The sequence below is a fragment of the Psammomys obesus genome, unplaced genomic scaffold (assembly GCF_907164565.1).
Source record: "Psammomys obesus unplaced genomic scaffold, mPsaObe1.curated_primary_1811, whole genome shotgun sequence".
Taxonomy (NCBI): domain Eukaryota; kingdom Metazoa; phylum Chordata; class Mammalia; order Rodentia; family Muridae; genus Psammomys; species Psammomys obesus.
In genome coordinates this window covers 7,930,297-7,954,823 of record NW_026596034.1, presented here as the reverse complement: position 1 = coordinate 7,954,823, position 24,527 = coordinate 7,930,297, and the positions used below count along the sequence as shown (strand labels likewise).

The window sequence follows — 24,527 nt, the reverse complement described above, 5'->3', positions numbered from 1 at the left end:
AGCCAACATGTGCAGAGAGGTGCAAAGGTAGAAAGGACCATGGATGCACACACTTACGTTCTCTGTGATACCAGCCCTGGAAATATCAAATAAAGTACAGCTATCTACTGTGGGACCACTGGGGTGGATGGCATGCTTACTCTGTAAACGTGTACTTGAACATGTCCACTTAGCGTATCGCTCCTTTTTAAGATTTATTTTATTTTATGTGTGTGAATGCTCTGCCTGTATGTATGTACACTACTTGCTTCTCGACTGCCTGTAAAGGTCAGAAGAGCATATTTGACCTGCGTCCTTTGGAAGAAAAAGAAGTACTTGTAACTGATGCTCCATCTCTCTAGGCCCAAGCAGGGCCTTTTTAAAAGTAATCTTTCATCTCTAAAATAGCACCAAAATTAAGTTAAGCCTCTTTGCTTTCTTTTCCAATTTCAAGAGGCACCATTTTGTAAGTATCCATCCAGCATTGTCTAAGGCTTTTTCAAACAGCAAAAAGACAAGATTGCAACCGGGAGATTTTACAATGCTTGACCTTATATTCAGGCATCTATAGAGCCTGTGATTGCATGTAGCACTTACACATCATATATGAATGCAACACACACAAACATACATACTCACGTTCATACTAATTATTTGGAAGAAAAAAAACAGCAGAAAGAAGTAGTTTTCAAATAAAATTGGAAAATTTTAAATGCATCACCGGGGCCATTGTTAGAAAGTAATGAAACACTAAGAACAGGAAGGTGTATTGCTCTGGACCAATGTGGGCCTACCCAAGAGAGTGCAGATGAGCACACACAAACTATGTTTTATTTCCTGCCAACTCCAGAAGTCAGTGATCTTATACAGTGCACCACCCGCCCAACCAGACCTGGCAGCCCAGAGTATTAACCCTCCACCCCAGGAAAGCCAGCCTTTACTCACAAACCTATCATGGCCAGAGCAGTTCAGAGCAAACATCTCTTTTTGACCCAAAAATTCTAGACCTTTTATATGATAACCCCAAATAAATAACAAAGAGGGAATAGAAATCTAGTAACTAGTACACACAAAAGAAATAAAAAAGTATGTTCTACTTTGCATGTGATTCTACTTATTTAATCAGTCTTCCATTTTGGTGGTATTTTCTTACCCATAACACTGAAAGACTTCCTAATTAAAGTATGATCAGTGACCATTAAGAAGGACATATAATAGTAACAGAGCACTATCCACTAATTGGTTAATGTTTTATTTTCTTTCAGCAGTAGCCACTATCACAGTGATAAAAAGAACTAATAATACTTCCATGAATACACATTCTTACATGTATGTACACTATCAATACCTTAACGAAAACCTACACTTCAATTTCCATGTGATGCTTAGGAAAGGCTGCATTTCCCGTGATCTTTTAACTAGTTCTTATGACTTTTTATAAACACAAAGCACTACAATATTTACAAATGCCACCAAAAAAATTAAACACTGAATAATTCAGACGTTGCACCTTACAAACACAACCTTAAAAATCTTTCCATGAGAGTCCATCATTAAAGCTAATTCATGTATAAGGTGTACATTTTCAAGAAAAATTCCATACTCCATCTAAAACAGACTAAAAATCCAGAGAACTGCCTCCCAGGCCAACAGGCATCAGTGGATAATGGAACTGCTTGTAATTAATGCTTCAACTAAATCACTGTGAAAACAAGTATTTCTCAGCTCGCTGAGGTACAGACCATCAAACACTTTTAAGGCATTACACTGGAAAGGCTGTGCCAAGGGATAAGATCCTAGAAGAGTACCCAAGCTATGGAGCAAACAGAACAGCAATGATCTTCCTCTACAGGAATTCAAAACATTCTGCTTCCATTATCTTCAACACTGCAAACCACCTACTGACCATAACTGTATACCACCTATTTAAACACATTACCTCTTGATTCTTACCATAGGATCCACTACAAAACCACAAGCTCGTGCTTCAGGGCTTGCTTTAGGAAGTATATCCTCCTGCCCATGCAATAAAGCATCTGTTGGAAAAGCTCACAGACAAACACACTGGGGTGAGGGGGAAAAACCAGCTCTGAGGGTTCCTTTGTGCCTGACAGCCAGTCACCAGAGCACATGAGAACACACTGGCTGGAGGCAAATGGGCTCACCCAGGATCGTCAGCGGTGCCTGGTGAATCCACAAAGGTAGGCCCTGCAGCACACTGCGCTGCTCACGAGCTTCTTGGCTGTCACACTTGTGACAAATATATCAAGCTACTCACAAATGCCACATAGCCAGAACAGGCTCAGAGCCTGACACCCCCACCTGACAGGAGGATCACAGAAAAGTCCTCCAGGGCCCTTCTGTGCTGGCTATAGAAGGCCCACTTCTATAGCTCCCCAGAAAAGGGGCACACACCACCCTACCTTAAAAAAGGCTGCAACTCAAAATCATAAGGTGTTTCAGGCTGCATGCAAGAAACTGTAGGTTTATGCTTCTGCTTGGCTGGGAAAGCTGAGGAGTCTGAGGTCACAGATCTTATCAAAGATGTGGTTTGTGTACGTGTGTGTGTGTGTTTGATGGTTTAACTAGCTGAGCTGTAATGATCACCTAAGTTTGTGTGTGTGTACAGATGTATGTGTGTATCACGGCTTAACTAGCTGTGCTATAACAATCATCTAAGGTTTAACACAAGAAAACTGCAAAGGCTTAGAACAGAGGAAAAAAGCAAGGTCCATGGAAAGCTGTGAGGTGACTAGCAGTGGGTCACATATTGAGATTACTCTTACTGCCCAAGGACTACACACAGTCAGTCTCACCACACGCCACACCTTCCCAATACAAGAAAAAAAATGTGTCTTGCAAAACCTTTTTGATTATTAATATAATGGAATCATATATAACAGTTTTAAATTTAAGTTAAAATAAACCTACTTTGGGGGCACAGAGAATTAAGATGGTAGAGCTCAGACCTGAGGAGAGAGAGCAAAGGGGAGAGGACAGAAGGCCTGTAGAGAAAAGAGAAACTGAGAGTGGGGACATCTCTGTGACAAGCTGAAGACTAGCGTCACAGTAGGTTCCTAGGAGGATATAAGGGAGATTCAAGCAGCGACTCCTTAGCAGAGATCATAGAGACTGAAGAGGACATTCTCTAACTAGTCTAGTCTTCTAGTAAATGGCGGGGAACACCAACCTACTCACAAAAACTTCAACCCAAAATTTGCCATGCCTATGAGATATGCAGGGATAAAGATAGAGCAGATAGACCAGAGATTGAAGGAATGCCCAACAGACACCTGGCCCAACCAAAGACTCACCCTATCAGAAAGTACCAACGCCTGACATTATGAATGATACTCTGCTAAGCTTGCAGACAGGAGCCTGTCAGAGTTGTCCTCTGAGAGGCTCTACCCAGCAGTACCTCAAAACAGATGCTGAGACTCAGAGCCAAACATTGGTCCATGCATAGGGAGCCTTGGGTAATAGTGGAAGGAAAGAGAAAAGGAGCTGGAAGTGACAGGAACTCCATAAGAAAAACAACAGAGCCAACTAACCAGGACCTAGAGGGGTTTGCTGGGACTGAAACATCATGCATGAACTGGACCTAGGACTCCTACAAGGATGTATCAGATAAGCAGCTTAGGCCTCATGTGGGTCCTCTAGTACGGGAAGTGAGGATTGTATCAGACACGGACTCACTTGCTACCTTTTAGATCACTTAGCCCTGATGGAACCGCCTTGCCAGCCCACAGGGGAAGACAACAGTCCTGATGCAACTTGAAGAGCTGGCGTTGATGGGAAAGGGAGCTCCCCTTTTCTGAAGAAAAGGAGAGGGGGAAGGAAAGAGGGAGAGAGGTGAGACTGGGAGGGGAGAAGGGAAGGGGCTACAAGAATATAAAGTGAATAAAATGAATAAATTGGAAAAAAAGATTCTGGAACTGAAAGCCTATACTATTTTGGGGTATAAAAAAAATCAAATTACAATAAAAATTAAAATAAAGCTGCTTTTTAACTTTTAAAAGCAAAGCTGTCCTGAACCTATGAGACCTTGCTGTTCTAACAGTTGTAGATTTAAAAATAGATACAAAAGGCCAGCCATGGTGGTACATATCTATAATCCCAGCAGTCTGAGGCAGAGGCAGGCGGATCCCTGTGAGTTCGAAACCAGACTAGTCTACAAAGCAAATCCAGGACAGCCAGGACCACACGGAGAAACCCTGGCTTGGAGGAAAAAATAGTGTACAAAAGAAAAACCTTCTAATTCACAAAACACCACACCAGGAAGAACACTCACAAGGATTTTGCCATGTGATAATTAATCCACAAATACTGCCGATCCCTTCCTCCTGGCAAGGCTCAAGAGCAAGACCTTCCAAGGACCAAACTGATCCCAAGAATCCTCAGTGAGTCACTTAATGAAGATGAGCAATACTTTAAATAACAGCAAGAACAAGATCCAGGAGCCAAATGCTTAAACTCAGCTTATCCTACAGTCAAGGGACAAGGCACTGCTAAAGGCAGGGCAAAGCAACCATTATCACATATTGCATGAAAGGCAGGGTGAGTAGATAAATATTAAAAGAGTGACTGCTCTCCCCCCAGCTCCCCTGAAAGCACACCCAACAGTGGTGGACTGCACCCCAAACCCTGTCCCTCATTTCCTGCCCCACTACTCTGCTTGCCATCTTGGAGGCCTGCTGACACCAGTGATCCCAGATAAGCTCCTCCCCTCCCACAAGCCCCTGCCCACCAACACACCTGAAATCACACCCAACAGAAGTAATCTGCATTTCAAATCCTGTGCTTCATTTCCTGCCCCACAACTCTGCCTGTTATTTTGGAAGACTGATGGCACCAGGAACAACTAGGTAAGACCCTGCTCCAAGCCCTTACCTGTCATATCCCCTTAAAACTCACACAAAAGTCTTAAACTACACCCCACACTGTGGACTACATTTACCATCCCACAACTCTGTCTGCTTTCCTGGAGGCCAGCTGTAGCCAGACAGCAAAAGCCATGCTGGTACTACAAGATTAGTACCCAGAATCCCAGAGGCCATGCAGGCCACAAAAATTCCAAGGGAGATACCCTACTAGTCCTGAAGACTCAGAAGTTACTAGAACCCCAGACCACTAAGGCTAGAAGACAGAGAGGAAACAGAAACCAAGGGGGGAAAAACATGCAAGAACACACCCATCCAACAAAGATAAACTCAGACGTCAGCATCTAAAACAATAATGACCACAAAATGCAGATGGCTAAAGGCCAGCATAAGAACATAATAAACAACAGTCAGGGCAATATGGTATCACCAGAGCCCAACTATCCTACTACAGTTAGCACTGGATATCCTAACACAGCTGAAGCACAAGAAAATGACATTAAATCCAACCTTATGAGATGGTTGAGGACTTTAAAGAGGAAATGAAAAAATCACTTTAAAAAAAAATACAGGAAAATACAAACAGGTGAAAGAAATAAATAAAACTGTTCTAGACCTGAAAATAGAAATAGAAGCAATAACGAAAATGCAAACTGAGGGAATCCTGGAGATGGAAAGCCTAGGTAGGAGAACAAGAACTACAGACACAAGCATCATCAATAGAATACAAGAGAAGAAAGAGAGACTCTAGGGTGTAGAAGATACAATAGAAGAAATCCAGCCAAATAAAATGTTATATCTAAAAGTTCCTGACACAAAACATCTAGGAAATCTGGGACACTATGAAAAGACCAAACCTAAAAATAATAGGAATAAAAGAATGAGAAGATTCCCAGCTCAAACGTCCAAAAAAAAAAAAAAAAAAAAAACATTTTCAACAAAATCATAAAAAAAAAAAGTCCTAACCTAAAGAAAGGGATGCCTATAAACATACAAGAAGCATAGTGAACATCAATTAGAATACCTTATGAATACTTGGATTGGGCTGAGCCCAGAATGTTTCTATCTAACTATCCCTAGACCTAGGCCTGGAAGCTTCTAGCCTCAGTCAATCTAATCTTCTGCAAGCCTGGACCTTGTAGGCTTCAACCTCCAGCCTCTATATGCTAACCTAGGCCTAGAATGTTTGCAGCCTCCAAGACTTACTGCTGGATAAGCTTTCCAGTTCTTTCTAGACTCTGCCTGGCTAGTTCAACTCAGCTCTTCTGGCTCAAAACTCCTCTCCAAATTGACAGATTCATGGCTTCTCATTGAATTGCTCTGCTTGAAAAAACTGCCTCTGAACTCCACAAAGTGATCTGCATTAACTCAACTGATCTCTACTGACTTGAACTGCACGAAACTGTATTGTACTCCCAAACTCTACTGTACAGTCTCCAGCAACACTTCCCCTCCCTCTCTCTCTTTCTCTCTGTACTGCTCTTAAGTAGCTTCTCTTTCCTGTCTGTTCTCATGAAAGTTGGTCGTAACCTGTCTCTGACTCATTCTGTCAAATCTTTCTCTGATTCATCATTCTGTCTGCTCCTCAATTAGTTGTTTTGTTGGGGATTGAAGGTATGTACTAAATTCCAGTCAGAGAGATTAAATGTATGTCAAGTCTATATTACTACCAGAGGGGATTAAAGGTATATACTAAGGGCATGTCCATATTCTAGCCAATCATTCAGACCTAGGTCTTTGGATGAGACCCCTTGCCAGAGCAGCCATGTTGCAGGATTAAAATTCCTCTACAAAAAGGCATATTTACATAGGGAAAAAAAAAAAAACAAACCAAGAATAGCATTAACTGTAGAAATCATGACAGACAGAAGGATAGAGGAATGTGATATACTTCAACAATGGCAAAACAACACCTTGGCAGATATGTAAACACAGAAAAACTAAACACCAGCAGATCTTCACAATAACAAAACAAAAACAAAGAAAACAACATGAAATGTAAATCAGAATCTACATAAAGAACTGAAAAGTATAAGACATAGCAACAACATGGGCAATATAAGATATTTTTACTATTTAAATCCTTATAGAATGTATTTGACTAAAGTAAAAATAATGGTGATTTGTGGGATTTATAACATACAGAGTTTAAAATACATAACAAGAGTACAAAGAACTGCTTGTAAGTAGACACATGCATATTCTTCTAAGATTCTCATATGTGAAGCTAAAAAATGCTACTCCAAGAGACTGTACCAGGATGAAGATAGATATTACAGATGTTAAAAAAAACCATAAAATAACAGGGCAGAAAGGTAGGTAACAAAGTGACAAAAAGCTATATGTCCTTAAAGAAAAGAGAGGAGGAAAAGAAGGGGAAGGAGGGAAGAAAAGAAAAGAAGAGGGAAGGGAAGTAAATCTAAGCAGATAAATAATCACATTAAAATGGAAAGATGGCTCCATGGTTATGAACCCTGTTTGCCTTCCAGAGAACCCAGGTTCAGTTCGCACATGGTGGCTCACAACTATCTGTAAATCCCATTGCAGGGGATCCAATGTCCTCTTCTGGCCTCCACAGGTAACAGGCATGTATATGATGCACACACATACATGCAGGCAAAACATCCATATAAAAATAAATTTAAAATTTAAAAATCACATTAGGCTAGTGAGATGAAATAGTGAAGTTTCTGCCCTGCAAGCAAGAGAACCTGAGTTCAGACTCTCTCTCTCTCTTCTACTCCCTTCCTCCTTCTCCCTTTTTTCTCTCTCCCTCTTTCTACCCCCCTTCCTCCCTCCCTCTCCTTTTCCTTCTCTCTCCCTCTCTTCCTCTCTTTCTCACAGGCCCATGTAAAAGCCATCCTTGGCAATGAATACCTACAATCCTAAAATGCTGGGAAAGCAAAGATAGGAGAATCTTGAGGGCCTCACTGGTCAGCCTGCCTAGATAAACCAACGAGCCTAGGTTCAGTGAGGAACGCTGTCTCAAAAAACAAGGTGAGTAATCGAGGAAGATAGATGCTGATCTTTGGCCTCCAAACACACATCCACCTACATGCACATGAACATACACACACCCACCACCACCACCACCACCACCACCACCACCACCACCACCACCACGCTCACATGTACAAAAAGTAAAACAAATTTTACAGACAAAGTATAATTTCCCATAAGCACTTTAAAAACATCATCCCCTATATTCTAGCATCCACAAATCCACAGGGTCTACCTTTTTTGTTTCCTTTTCACCTTGTACTTAGGGATATTTTCAACTATATTCTTTATATTCTATAGTTTTCACATAAATTGAAACCTCTCCATCAAGCTTTCAAATGTCCAGCCCTTTTTTTTTAATCTTTTGTCTCTTTAAGCTAAATTCTATGTGAATTTCTCAGTACTCTTTCAACTCATCAGTTTTCTTTGTAAATGTGCTAAGTCTAACCTTCATCCCATCTGAGGTTTATTCTCTCAGGTAAGTATGGTGTTTGTACCTGTAATCCCAGCACCAGACCTGAGGCAGGAATATCATAAATTCAAAGTGAGGTTCAGTTATAGGAAGACCCTGCCTCAAAGTCAACAGTTTTATTTCTGTGAAAGTGTTGTTCATTTCTAAAACTTGCACCTGGTTCTTTCTCATGTAACTGAAATTCCCAAATATTTATAAACACTCTAGGTTTTTATTTTATTATAAGGAGGTCTGGCCTATGAGGTTGCTCTTCTCGACACTGCGGCACTCTCTGTCAGTAGTCTAGCTCTTTATCAAACTGTTTCCCTGTGGTGCCATGACTTTTGATGTCTAATTCAGCTCTTCCTAGGAGTATAGTTCACATCTTCTTTGAGTTAACACGGCTGTAATCATTTTTCTAAACTCTTTGTCTGGCAGTTCTTCCAGGTCATCTTCATTAGTGACCACTCTTACAGGTTGAGTGCTTTGTAGGTGATGTGTGTTGTCTTGTGTTTTCCTTGTGTTTCTGTTTCTGGACTGGAGGTTGCCTACCTGGTATTGTTTGTTGGTGAGTTTTCCTTCCTTCTCTTGTATTTTGGTCAGGTCACTTTTCTTCTTTCAATAATGACAGGAAGTCATGAGAGTTGAGCAGCAGACTGTGGCAAAATTCTAGATTTTTGCTTTCATCAATGATATAATACCTTTATTTCTTGGAGCATCATGAATATGTATGTGTCCTTTAATCTTTGATTTGTCCATAAAATCTATTGATTTCATGTGGGGCAATTTTGTTCTTGTTGGTTTTATTACTTGTTGCTCTAATTACTTATTTTCAGTTGTTAATGGAACTGTGTTTTGAAGGCTTCTGTCTTTATTTTTCTCCTTGGTGGCTCTCTCCACCTGTGTTCACCTGTGGCTCCACAGTAGCTCTTTCTTGCTTCTCCCAGGATGCCCACCATCCAGGACCAAGATTTATATAATGTCATACACAGAAGCACAATCTTGCCCCCTTAATCCTAATTTCCCACCCTGATTCCAAGTGTGGAAGACACATATCACTTCTGCTTTTCAAGACCCACAGACCAAAATAAATTATAGCTCTCCTGGGGCCAGGGGACTTCTTTCAATCTCCCTTTACAAAAAGTGAAAATTCACTGTAAACCATGGTTTCATAGGGTTAGGTACTTCTATGCCCATCTGCAGTGGTAACCCTGTATTCCCTAGTACCCTAAATTAAACTTTCTCTCAACACCCAGAGGCTCTGTGGGATCAAGGCTTAATCCAGCTGAATGCCCTTTCTGTTTCAGTCCTTCCAGTGTGTAATGCCATCTTGTCTACAAACCTAGCTATGGCTTGTCTTCCTTTACTCCTTTAATGTCTTATCCCCGCCATGTCTCTGTATTTGGAGCAGAAGGCACGCACATACTCTGATACCTTAACAGGAAGGCATAGAATACTTTAGGATAAAGATTCTTAGCAGGAGATTACCAGGCTAAAGTGGCTCACAGGCCTTTTAAGGTTTCTGACTCATAGAGTTAAACTGCCCTCCTGGTATCAATTTACCTGTTTATTAGTAGACAACTCCTATTTTCTTCATGTACTCAAATACCAGTTATTTCCAAACTCATACATTTTTGGCAAATTGACTAATAAAAAACAAAGTCCCTGCTCCAATTTATATTCTTCGTGAGTCAGGTTAATAACTTTTCATGTATCTATTAATATTTAAAGTAGCTCTTTGTGAAATGCATGAAGCCTTTTATCTACTCTCCACTCACCATCTCCCAACCCTGCTTATACCTTTCCTTGTTCTACTCCATTACTATGTAAAGACAATGAACTCAGAGTTTATGTAATTCAATCGTGCAGACTTTCCTTCATTTCCCCTTTTGCTGAGCAGCTGCCCAGGAAAGGACAGGGTCTCCAGCAGAGCTGCCTTCATGCATCCTGGATAACATGCCACTTTCCTGATCTCCTTAAATTAAGATAGCAATACTTGGCCTAGGAGTCGACCAAGTTAGCTGCAATATTGCTTGGTTTGAAAAAAGCTGTCTTTTAATGGAAAAATTTTAAACTAAATAAAAACCACAGATTCAAAATAATATACTTTAGATCGTCAGATAACTTGGAAACCAACTTACTTGTCCCACAAACTTAACTTTTTAAAGTTCTCAATTATAATCATCATTTGGGGGAATATACAGTCCAAGTTTCAAATGGAAAAAGGTCTCCTGAAGAAAATCGTCAAATTAATGAAAAAGCAACTAAAGTGAAGCAAAAAGAAAAGTATGGTTAAAGGATGACTGGAAAGGACTAGACCTTGGAGGAGAGTTTATATATATGAGGAATATGATATTATTATCAAAGCAGTACATGCAACACAATAGTATAGAAGAATTCCCTGAGAAAGTTTTACAGTGTTTGGGCCCACTGACTACACTGCATGCAAAGGCTAACTTCGTTAAGCTAGCTGCATATCCTCTGCTGAAAACAGAGATACCCCTTACTGACACTCTTCATTTTGTAAGTGAATACAACAACCAAAGCTAAGGAGAGTAACTGCAGAATTTAGAAAATCTTTGCTGCCCATTCTACAAACATCCTGGTTTGAGGACCTAATCATACACTCCTCTGACATTTCCAAGAAGCAAAATCTGTCCTGTTCAGAAGAAAAAGCCAAGTTCAGCTATGTTCAAGAAACTTAGCACTTGAAATCAGACACCTTGGTAGTCCATCAAAAGGTCAGAGGACAGAGCTCCATGTGACTGCACCACATGTCTGGCCAGCTTTAGCACAATCAAACTTAACACTTTCTTACTAGCAGTCCAAGTGTAAATACGCACACCTGAGCCCAGTAGGATTCAGGATTTCTTTGTAATTATATAAAGCTTTAGCTATTAAACAACCTGCGCCCAGGAAAGCAAATGCACATGCTGCCACTGCACAGTCATCAGAAGGGACCTCAGTGATGGTCCATTTAATAAGCCTCTGCGCTTCAGTCCTGCATGGGCCAAAGCAAGTGCTGAATAACCAGAAAGTAGATGCCTCCCCTTGAAGTGAAGCAACTGACTTACAGGAGACACAAGTTACCTAACAACATTGAAAATGAAAATTGCTTCGCTCCTGACACAGTGCCATCAACTAGTAGTTTTGTTGGGCAGTAATGAAAAGCTAGAGAAAAACACGTAAATGAATGATTTATTTAATAATTATCACAGGATTCCAGAAAGCCAATATGCTCTCTTTATTTTCACTACTTCTTTACTGAAGAATTGAGTAGAACCTTGTGATTTCATTTGCATACATTTAATCTTATTTCCATACTTGCATTTGATGCTCTGAAGTTTTTGTTTCCAATTATACCATGAAGATAACACTAATGCATTAGGTACTTCTGTCATTGTTAGGTCAAAATATCTAAGCAAAGCTACCTAAGACAGGCAGAGGAGGCTTGGACTCACTGCCTATCATGGCAGAGAAATCCTTCAGGCAGCCTTCTAGTCTTATTAGGAGGGTATGTAGTAGGGTAACTCTCAACAACCCAACCTTCGACCCAAACCTACATTTAAAATTGTCTCCACATTGTCTACCTTGAAAATCTGCATTAACACCTGTATAGAATAAAGTTATTGTGTAGTTTAAATGATGATTTCTGTAACCTCCATATCCGGTTGCAATCCTTGTTCTGAGAATCTCCTGTCTTAATGTTGTTTAAACACTGCTCCCCAATTGTCCCTTGGTATGCCAATAAAGCAGCTTATAGCCAATCACTGAGCAAGGGAGAGAATAGGGCTGGACTTCCTGCCAGCCAGAGAGGAGAAGGAGTTAGAGGAGGAAGAAGGGGATTGGGCCTCAAGAGAGGGCTCAGAAACACCAGGGGAAGGATCTGGAGCAGAAAAGCTACAAAGTGCAAGTATCTCTAGAATAAACAATGGGAGGAAGCCAAATTTGAAGCTTAGAAGGTTAAGAATGGAGTAATAACTGTTCAGTTATTGTGTAGCAAAGCTTATTTTAAAATAAATATAAAAGAGTCAATTATTTGTGTGATAGCCAGTTTAAGAGCTAAAATGAGAAACACAGTTTTATAAAAATAACCATAACACACCTGGCATTCAACAAGACCAAAATCAAACTCAGCCTTTTCCTTCCTACATTTTCATGCAACCATTTCTTCTGTTTCTAATCCTGTGTCAACAGCACCATCAGGCTAACTATAAAATCTGAAATTCTATCCCTTGCTCCTCTTCCTTTATTTTACTCATTTTCATTACTTTGCAAACTATTTTATCTACCCTATTCTGAATAAAGATAAGGATTTAAAGCACCCATGATCACAACAAGCAATACTGGAAGCCAACCAAGTATCCATAATGCATGAATCCTAAGCAAACTGTAGTTCACACACCAAAGAACAATATTCAACCTTAAAAAGAGAAAAATTTATACATTCCACAACATAGATGAATCTTGAAAAGATTATGTTAAATGAAAGTACAAAAATATAAATATTATATTATTTTGATGGTACTGGATACTTAGAAATAGTTCAATTTAAAGAGGTAGAAAATTAGGACTGGAGAGATAGTTCTACACTTAAAAGCACTAGCTGCTCTTCCAGAGGATCCAGGTTTAATTCTAGCATACACATGGTGGCTCAGAGCTGCCTGTAACTACAGTTACAAGGATCCAGCGCTCCCTTCCAGCTTCCATGGGCAGCGCATGTACATGCTGCATAAACATACATACATACCAGCAAAACTCCCATACATAAGAAAATAAATATTTTTAAAAGAGAGATAGAAACTTATAATCATGGTTACTGCGAGTTGAGAAAAAATAGAAATGAGAAGCTATTTAGTGTCTATAAGGTGCAGTGCATATAGAGTGCAGTGTATATGACGATGAAAAAGGATGCTAGAGAGAGGTAGTGGTAATGAGTGCAAAATAATATCAGTGGGTGTAGGGCCACTGCGCTGCCTCATGGAAGTGGCCAGATTTATGTGTGTTTCGCCACAATTTTTGAGTATTAAAATACTGTGAACAGTATGTGTGACAGAGAGGGGACGGAAGGGAGGTTAAAACCTCAGGAAGCTAGGGCCACAGCATCCAGAGCAGCTGATGGGCTTTCTAAGATAGGATATCGAGGCTCTGCTCTCCAAATATGGTACCTGGTATGATTTTTCTGGCATCATGAAATGAGAGGAAAAAAAATCACAACTGCCTAATTTAAAATGAGAGCCTCCTCTAACTTCAAAGTTAGGAAACTTTTATCAAATTCCAAGAGAACTGTAAAGTGTTCCTAGGCTGAGGGTGCAGAGGAATCTTAAGAATAAACCACGGGTTTTACAGCTCCGTGACGGCTTTCCCAAAAGACAAGCAGTACTTGTTGCTTTTGGAGAACAACCTAGTTCAAGAATGGGGAAGGTTTTGCGTGTGTTCCCTGAATAGTCTGCAGATCCTAGCTCATGTTGCAGTTCATCACAGCACTGCCTGCTAGTTACATTACACGCAAGACGATGCCAATGGCTCCATTTACAGGATATCGCTCCCATGCATAAAATTCAATCTGGGCTGAAATCTGGTACATGATCTCAGCTTCAGAGGCTATCTTCTGTTTGAAGGCATGTCAATGAGCACATTCAGATGAGTAACTATGGCAGCAAGCATGAACATTTTAAGGCACACAACTATAATAAACCTTTAACTGTTAAAAAGCTCTTTGTAGTATATTTCAGCTTTACAAACACACTATAGTCTTAAACTAGCATGTTTCATTTCCAAAGGGAAATGTGGCATGTGATTAACTTATTCAATTGCCTGGTTCTCATTTCTTACATAATGTGCACGAAGGAGAAAAGACGGTGTTTGTACACGTAACTGACACCACACACTACATGCAAGCAAAAGACACAAGCCTCAAGTCCCCCACACTGTGCCAGAAACAGACCTAGAAACCACCAAAGCACAGCACAGGGAGAAGCAACAATTCTCCTCCAAGCATTTAGGATAACGAAGGTAGACGCTGCCCATGAATAAAGTTCATTTTTTTAATCAGAAGCACATAGCCAAAGATGAGAGAAGGAAATCAAAAATAGAGAAAGCAAAAATGAAGGAGAAAAAAAATTGAGGAGAAAGAAATGCACCACATTTTAAATTACTGAACTTAGGAATCCATACCTTTTCTTTTTTAATTTTTTATTTTACCTTTTTTTTCACAATTTATTCATTATATATCACAACTGAAGATCCCTCCCTCAACTCCCCCCAGTCCCACCCTCCCTCCTTCTTCCCTCCTATCCCCTTCTCCTAGGCCACTGAAATGGGGAGTTCTCCATCACTGCCATCTGCCCATAGTTTGTTAAGTCTCATCAAAACTGCCTGCACCCTCTTCCTCTGTGGCCTGGTAAGGCCGCATCACCTGGGGCAAGTGATCAAAGAATAGTCAACCGAGTTCGTGATAGAGGCAGTCCCTGCTCCCCTTGGGAGATCCACATGGAGACTGAGCAGGGGTTCTAGGTCCTCTCTATGCATGGTCCTTGGTTGGTGCATCAGTCTCTGCAGGAGCCCCTGGGCTCAGATCCTTTAGCTTTGTTGTTCTCCTTGTGTGGCTCGTGTCCCCTCCAAGTCCCTCTATCCCCACCCACCTCTTCTTCCATAAGACTCCCCAAAGTTTGGCCCTGAGTCTCAGCATCTGCTTCGATCCCCTGTTGGGTGGATCCTTTCAGATGATCCTCCATAGTAGGCTCCCATTCTGTTCCCTCTCTTCCACTGCTTTTGGTGTCTATCCTGTTTGCCATTCTGAATGAGACTTAAGCATCCTCCCTAGGGTCCTCTTTAGTGTTTAGCTTGGATCAAAGATCTCAACGTAAAACCAGACACATTAAATCTGTTGGAAGAAAAAGTGGGGAAGAGCCTAGAACTCATTAGTACCAGAGACAATTTCCTGAAAAGAACACCAACAGCTAAGGCTCTAAGAACTACAATTAATAAATGGGAACTCATGAAACTGAAAAGCTTCTGTAAAGCAAAGGACACTGTCAACAGAACGAAACAACAGCCTACAGACTGGGAAAAGATCTTCGCCAACCCAACATCCGATAGAGGGCTAATATCCAGAATATATAAAGAACTCAAGAAATAAGACATCAACAATCCAAATAACCCAATTAAAAAAGGAGTCCATACTTTAATCCTACAGGCCACATATTCTGTAAATGTTGAATGAACATCATTTGATGGAAGGAAATACAGACTATTTTGTTTCTTTTATTGCTCTTCACCCAGTCACTAAACAAACTTCACTCAACAAAAACAGCATTTCTGATACCCACCATGATGGTTAAGAAAAGGCAGGAAGATAGCAGGGCAGCCCTAGAATAAACCCATCCTACTGAATAAACCACCTGTCCAGACTTGATTTTCTGCAAGGCAGAATGGTAAGTGAGCATGCTATATCCCTGTTCTGAACCCACATCAGTCCAACGAAGCCTAGACTCCTGTGCCTTCTCTCTTTGCATTGGTGTGATTTAACTATGATTTCGTTTGACTTGTCTATTTTGTCACGAACACACCCTGCAGTCTAAGATGACAGGGGTTTAAATGACTAGTTAAATACACTAGAATTACAGGGTGATGAAAATAGAATGAAAGCTTGAAAGTTTGGGCAGATTAACTACCAACGTAGCATTAATCCCACCATTTTACCATTGTCAGTCCTCTGTTTAACATTAGGTCTCAGATTTAATCTGTTGCAACTATATATGACGGCACTTGAAAAGAAGCACTGAGCGCACTTCTTCTAAGAGCTGTTCTTTTATTTATTCTTACATTCAAGTTGGACACTTGAGTTTGAGCCACGTTGAACATTTATAGTTAGTGACTAATAACAAGCAAATCCCCAGTCTTTTTCCTTACCCATAAAGGTGGTGGGAACCAAGCTCCACCTACAGACCCTTCCACAGTGATTTGAAAACTACCAGCATCCAAGTATGTTGGCAATTATTGGTTGTCTTTCCCAAAAAAGAGGAACTGGTAGTCACGGGTTAGTCAGAACCATTTTCACCGGACTGTCCCTTTGTCCCATAGGGTGATGGCGCAGACAGTAAGCTTCCCCCAGGCACACGTGTTAGAAAGCAAAGGCTGCTTGCTACCCTAGGAGCTAGAGGGTGGGATACTGACAAGAATGCTGTTTCTGAAGGACAGTGCTCAAGTCACACAGCTACCTTGCCTCCACCAGCAGGGGAATCTAACAGGCTTAAGGCTAAGGGCTTCGCGGAGCAGCTAGTGGCACTGCAGTTTGCTCTCATGCTCTTCCACCCCGCTTCAGTTACCTATTAAAACTCCAGAGTTACAGCGGCTGTCCTGATGCATCCCTGAGCTTAAGGAAAGCAAAAGGTAACTAGAATTATTCAGACATCTGAGATGTGTAACTGACGCTTGTGTTTGTAAGAAAGCATATTATCACACAAGCTAGAATTGAGATCATCTCTTCTGAAACCCATTTCATTAAAGAGCCTGAATGATTTATTTTATTTTCATTCTGCTCTGATCTGCCAAAAGATAAAGTGAGTGCAGTGCCATTCCGTCTTGAATGCATGCTGTCAGAATGCCTGAAACCGCAGGACCATAGCAGTGCCACTCCCAGCAGCCCTCAGCTTGCTTCCCAACGGACCGCTATCACCTCTACTTCAAAGAGCACTTTTCTCTCATAGGACAAATAACCTCCTAACCAAAAAGAGTTTGGGAGCCCTCTCCTCCTACTGCCTCATCCAGACTGGATAAGAGGGTCTGTGCCTGATCTTATTATAACTTCTTATGCCACTTGGTCTCTCTCTCTCTCTCTTTTTTTTAATCTGGGGAAGAGAAAAGGTGAAGAGGGGGACTGGGCGTGAAGGGAAGGGGAAACGTGGTTGGGATGAAATGCATGAAAGAAGAGTATGCACACCACCTTCCTTGCGAATCCCAATGATGCCACTGACCATGTTCTCCATTGCAGTACGCATTCCCAATCCATGCACCTCTCCCCACCCTCAAAGCACCCCAGAATGGTGTCACTTTTCCACCTGGTTTTCTTGACATCTGTTTCGGGTCCATTCTCCACAGACATCCCAGCAACCTCTTTTTAAAAAGCCTACTGAACCACGCAACTCCCTGCTTGGTGCTTTCTAATGAACTCCCACAAACAGAAAATCCACAGTCTGGAACTATCTTTTGCCTTATCATATCATGACTCCCTTTTGCTCCCCACTCTAGGTCAGGTAGCCTTTATTCCATGACTCCTAGCTTTTTGCAACTGTCTCATCTCTGCCCTCCCAAATCATCCTAACAAAAACAGCTCCCTCTACCTAGGGAAAAAGTTCCATATCCTGTTATGGGAGGTATCCTCGGGGGCTGTCTTCTCTCCCAGTGGAAAATATGCTCATGAAGCAAAAACCAAGAAGACTTTCTTCATTCTTTCATTTAAAAGTAATTTTGTCTCTACTCTGGGCAAATTGTACGTTGGAGGTTGGTCTGATGCTTATATTTTGATGCTTTTACTGACCCTCAAGATTTGGTTACTGCCCAGATACACCTATCCTTGTTTTATAAACCTGATTGGTTGATTAAAAGGCCTAAAACCTGGGCAGAGCAGAATGGTGTAGGCATGGCCAAGATTACTGGGCTTTGGGGACAGGAGAATCATGGAAAAAGACAGACAGACAGGAAGAGAGGAGGAAGGGGGGAAGGACTCCAAGAATGACATGGAAAGGCCTAGATGAAAGCAAGTATTCATAAAATCATGGATTAAAGGTAGCCCAGATTGGAATGGTTACGGGAGATGGCATTGGATGGAGGCTAGAAAGTGAATGCTGAGGTTACTGAGATAGAGCAGGTGAAATATCTGCCCAGCCCAAGGTAAATAAGGCAATTATAAAATCTAACAGGTGTCTTTGTCTTATTGATTGTGGTAGCAGGTTAAATAACACCACCATAATAAACAAAGGGCAAATAATAACAATATATAGCCCAACATCATTTTCATTTCCAACAGTGTGGCTGAAGTCAGTGAAACTGTGTGTGAACCAAAAGTCCCTTTCACAGTCACTAAGGCTGGGTGCTTTGAGGCTGGAGTCCCCATGCAGAAGTGAAAACCATGAGCTTTTCTATGCTGCAGCAGGATCTTTACATTCTCATTATCCCATCAAATTACTAATGAATGAAATCTACTGATACTAGTTTCCCACAAGTACTTTTTAAGCTATGATGATGCTGAAAGCTCAACTCTAACACAAGTGTTTAGGGATGACTGCTGTCCAAATGCTACCTAATATTTACCACTTCAAAAAGGGGGGGTCTTTCCAGTTCTGGCTACTTTTGTAATTTCTCTTGAATCATAACCCCTTCCAACTTCTCCCCCATAGCACACCAACAAGCTCTAGACCATGAATGAAAGCAAATGAACTGAGTTAACAGACACACTGTAATGGTTTAAATACATGTGACTATACCTGCAGTATGTAAATTCTAACTCCAAATATAGTCCCCATTGTTTTTAGTTTAGTTTTAACAGAAGGAACATCATTTACCTATCCAATGACTGGTAATGAAACCTACTTGGCAATTATCTGTTAGATTTGTCACACCCAATTTAGCACTTCAGCAATTATAGCAAGTAATGTCCCAATGTGAAATCATTTAAGTCTAGTCTTCATTTTGCTGGTAGGATGCCCTGAGTTCTACCCAGAGGAGCCTATCAATGCCAGCACCTTGACAGCTCACCTCTTTGCAGGTCTGCTGACACATGCCTGGCTATCTTTCCTCTGACACAAGGCAGAGAAATCCTAGGAAAGCACAATCCACCTCTTTGTTCCACCAAAGGGGGGGGGGGGGGGGGCGAACAGTAGTTACTCTGAAAGCTACCATGTCACCAACCCATATTCAACTTATATGCTGAATCTAGCTGAACTAAGGCAGACATATTTCCACTTTAACTATCTCTCTAGCAATCTCAGAGATGTTTTGGAATGCATCACCAGCAAGCATGCTATTAGATTTATCATGCAGTGAAATGCACATAAAATCTCTGAGGAAGGTATTATAAATGTAAAATATGAGAGCTAAGTTGTAAAATCATGTCTTAAGTTCAGTGTCCACCTACACGGTAGTGGTGATAGACTGCTAGCTTTGGCTGCTCATCACAACTGCCTACTGAGTTAATTTTTAGTACAGATTTCAATGCAACACCAGTCCTACTGACTCAGAAAGGACAGGAAAAGGTCCTGAAGGGCGGTGTGCATGCTGTTTACCAAGGCTACCAAGGTAGAGTGATAACCAACCAGGTATAAAAACCACTTACCTACAGACTTGAAAACCTGAACCCACACGCCATCAGAAGTATAGCTTCAAAATGGACAAGGCATCTGGGTTAAAATTCTTACTGTAGGAAGTCATGGAACATAGACTCCAGTTAAACTTCAAAAATATTTACTGCAGGCCCAACACACTCTTGTTATTCTGATTTGCTAATCTTGACTGTGCCATTGTTTTGTATGTGTACTTTAACTGCTTCAAGTTGAGTACTATCTTCAAGTTGAGTACTATGTGGAAATAGTCATTTCTGTGACTGTTATAAGGTCTGAAATATAGTAAGTTTAACATTCGCTAAATTACCAACAAGGATGGGTTGAAATATCAAATGTCCTAACAGTATTAAAATTGCCAAGGAAGCTAGAAATAATGGCTCATGCCTGTAATTCTCTCACTGAAAAGGCTAATGCATGAGAACTGCATCAAGTTTGAAGGTAGCAAGGATGACCTCAGAGTTTCAGACCTATCTGTTCTCTATAGTGAGGCTGTCTCAAAAAAATGTCAATGAAGCACCCCCTTATTCATTCATTCAACTATAACTTACTATACAGCTATGATGTATGAGGTTAGGAGTGAGAAGAGTAGGAATGAATATTCCTACCCCTGTGGGATTTCCACGTAGGGAGTATGGAAGAAGACTGGAATCAATATTCATAAACAAGCCAATTACACACAGTCATGAGCATCACCCTGTCATGAAAATGGGCTGCATTCATTTCAAAAGCTTTTAAGTCTCATGGATGTCAGTGAAAGGTATTGATTTATAAAAATCCTGAAAAATACTCACCTGATTTGGAAAGGGATATGAAAGCTATGCATCTGAAGTTCTGGCAGGGTACCAGTTCCAGCCCTTGACAACTTAATCACTCTAGAGCAGTGAGGTTAAAAGTTCTCTAAGACTTCACTTTCTAGCTCTAATAGTACACAGGTTGGCAGGGTGCACAAGCCAAGCTTCACACACCAAATCTGCAGGGCCCAATCTTTTGAGGTTGCCTTTGAGGCCCAATCCTCAATGGTTGTCTCCTGACATTTACATATTATTATAAATCAGAAACATTCGTAAACAGCTTGAGTCCACAGCTTACAGCTTACCTGAGATCAAACTTCTCACTCAGTATGTATTGCCCAGAGCAGTATGTATTGTCCCTGCTATACCAGACGACATTAGGAAACTAACAGGACCACAGATCCAAAGCAAAGGAAGCTACAAAGTTCAAAATGAAGGGAAAAAAATCTTTAAAGTAGCTAAATTCCCTCATTCAAGAAACATTATTAAAAGACTACAGGAAGCCAAGTGCCAAGCCTAGTTCTAAAAAAGTAAACACATGCATCTTGACTCCTTTCAGATTCTTACACTAAGTTTCTGAGGGCTCATGAACCCTATGAAAGTAAACTGTGGATGCCACTCAGGACATTGTGCCACACAGTGAGATGGCTCCATGATTAAGAAGACTTGCTGCTCTGGCAGAAGACCTGACTTCAGTTTCCAGTACCCAAGTCAAGCAGCTCATAGCTGCCTATAGCTGCAGTTCCAGGGATCCAACATTCATGTGCACATACCCCTACATAGACACACATATACTTTAATATACTTTTTAAAACATAAGTCTTGCAGAAGAGAAGAGCTTAGAACATTCTAAACCAAAATATATTTTAAAATAGAATCTAAAAGCCAGGGCTAACAAAGAAGCTTTGTATAGATGAGAGAGAGATGATCTAGTGGTCCAGTGGAGGAAGGTTACTGAAGCCTGGCTGGTCAGTGAAGCACAAAACAAGAGGCCTCAGAAAAGACTCAAACCACAAGACGCTGAGACCAGAATAAAAGTGAGGGAGGGCCCAAGCTCTGAGGCACCCAGCCCGGAGACTCTGGGGATGGAAGGAAGGCAGTTAGGCCAGCAAGCCTGGGGTCCAACAGAATGCAGGTGGTCCTCATAGACAGGAGAAGTGGGTGAGAGGAGCCCTGTCTCCAGCAAAGAAGGCCACTGCAGATCTCCAGCACAGAAGTTACACAATTTGATTTTCAGTTTTAAACCATGAATCCAACTGAACAGATTACAACAGAAAGTGTGTGAAAATCTAAGACAGGGTGACCAAACTGGGGGTTCTGGAATCCAGGTATGAAATAAGATGGTCTGTGCTTATCCCTGTCTTAGTAGAAACAGAAAAAGAAAAGCACCCCACATCCAAACCCTTCATAAAGATTAGGCAAGCAAAGCACCTGACACATATAGGCACTTGCTTGTACCAGGTCCTCTCCCTGGGGAACATTCATGAAGAAGGGGTTTAGGACCCAAATAGAAATTATAACCAGGTAGTTAGGCCTCTTTTGACACCTCTGCCCCCATTTCTTCAAGGAAGCTTGGAGAGTAAACTGTGAGAATACCAAATTCAGAACACAATAGAGAATTGATCATTAAAGGAGCTGGACTGTTAAATTAAAACCGATTCTGGATGCCAAGCTGAGGCACAAAGGAATCAGTCTTCTTGAACAATACAGACCAGTTTGCAGGAGCCTCGGTTACACAATCCCCTCCGCTTCACCTTGAGGCACTTGGCTGGAATCTTTTTTAATAGAAAGGACAAACTCTTGAGTAAATGTAGTAATTGTTTCAACGATGTGCCCCAACCACCCAAGAAGTTAAAAAAAGAAACTGGCAAATTGGGAGGCTTCTATTACATGATCGCTTAATTGCTGGCTCACGTCTGCAGTCTGCTCCAGCAGTGAAAGGAAGCTGCTCTGTGAAGCTCTGATACCTAAGCAAGCAAACACACACAGTCAAAGGCTTGCAGTGGGGCCGACAACTGAAGGTGTGCTTGCTGCCTACAATGGGACTGGCTCTGGAAAGGCTGTTCCTGTGGCAGGAGCAGCCATCTGACCAGTAAGCTATCTCAGCAGCATTCAATGTCCATTATTTTCTAACAAACAACAATAACAACAACAATTGGATTGACTTGAGCTGAGCATTTATTATCATCAAAGGCAGATTTGAAAAAAACAAAATAAAAACTCGCCCTATTTAAAAATAAAATGAAATAAAATAAGGGCTGGGGATATTGTTCAGCTGTTATGAGCTGCCTGATCTTACAGAGGACCTGGATTCAGTTTCCACATCCTCATGCTAGCTCCCAACCATCTGGAAGTCTCTTCTGGTCTCTGTGGGCACGGCATTCGGGTGGTGCACAGGCTCTCATGTGGATAAAAATGCCTATAAACACAAAATAAAAATGAAGACATCTTCAAAAACTAAATTAAAAAAAAACAATAAATAAAGCCTAGGAATTCTGATCCTAGGATAAGAAATGGAAGAGTAGGAGAGAAAAAATTTTTTTCCTCCTTTTAATGGCCTCATTCAGGCAAAGCTCCAAGATAGAAAAGAAATTATCCTTGAAGAAATAGGCACTAAAATTCTTCTTCCACTCTATGCTGTTCCTGAAATCTTCCTAACTGGTCTCTAGTCCGGTGGTTTGGCAAAGGATCCACATGATCAATACTCATAATATTAGTATTTTCTTGTTTTACTTAGTGGGTAAAAAGAATGCGTGATGGACACTCAAAAGTCCAACCCATTGAAACACAAAGTGGAAGGGCAGTCTAGACTGGGGATGAAAAGGAGAAATAAACATTAGTTACTTACCATGTTTGGCTGGTGACTACAGTCCTAGTGACGATAGTTCATATCAACGTACAATTTCTAAGTTATTAAAAGACCAGATTCTAAGTGATAATCAAGTGATGGATATGCTAATTAGCTTCACTTAACCATCCCACAATATATGCACACACCAGACATAATCACACAACCACTCCATTTACACAATTATTTGTTAATTTAAAAACTATCACTGTAAAAATAAACATAATAAAAATAAACTGAACCTTGTAAAGTTTCAGTGCGAAAGCCAAAAAATATTATTCCCCTTATAAATACATGAGGGAGACTGATTTTGTTCATATGCTTCAACTAAAACAACACATTATAACACCTAAGGATAAATTTAGATAGGAGAACACAGCTTATTCTTCGCTAACACGTAAAAAAGTCATTTTTTGATCGTTTTTATATTGGAAAAGTTATTTTTCATAAAAAAAAAAAGCCACAGTCTCTGCTATTATTAAACAAATAAAGTTGTTTTGTGATTCTTCTGTTTGGTTGCCAGTAGACGTGCCGCTACAAACAAGAGGTTGGGATTCTCAATAAACTAAGTACAAAAGGGCTAGGAAGACAAAAGGTTTGACAACTTCTGGTCTAAAGCAAATATATTAATAGTTGCTTATACATATACACACACAAACACAATGCACAGACACACAAAACACACACACAAAACCACAAATGCACACACTCAATATAAAACATATACACAGAGACACACATAGCCTATCACCCTGTAGAAAGAAGATAAAATGAATTTCTTGACACTTTGTTGTGTAATTTGTTAAAGCCAATGGCCTTGCTAATTTGCATGTCTGATTTACTCAGACCCTTTTTTCCTCCTCCTCTCTGGCAAACAACCACAAATTCCACTGTGATTTCACAACCCCGCACTTAAGCAAACTGCAAGACTGTGGTCCAAGGGAGTTCATCCAGCCTAGCAAACAGGGGTAAGAGCCCAACTCCCAGGCTTTCCCTCCCAGGGTCCTTTTCAAACACTAAATCCACAGAACACAGCATTAGTTTGCTCAAAGCAAATAGTTAATTTGTCCTTTCACTAGAAATCAAAAGGACAAAGTCACGGAGACAGGCTCCTGCTTCAGCCCCACACTGACCCTCCACCACCTCCCTTTCCCAAGCAACTGGATGTCAAAGCCATGCAGAATCAACAGATCCATCAATCCATAACAAATATTTATATTGCCTACATGAAAAACT

General features: G+C 40.8%; 1 protein-coding gene across 1 annotated transcript in view; it reads right to left on the bottom strand.

The window, feature by feature from the left end:
• Fto (FTO alpha-ketoglutarate dependent dioxygenase) overlaps window positions 1-24,527 on the bottom strand; it is a 342,843-nt gene that overhangs the window by 246,443 nt on the left and 71,873 nt on the right. The window lies entirely within an intron of this gene.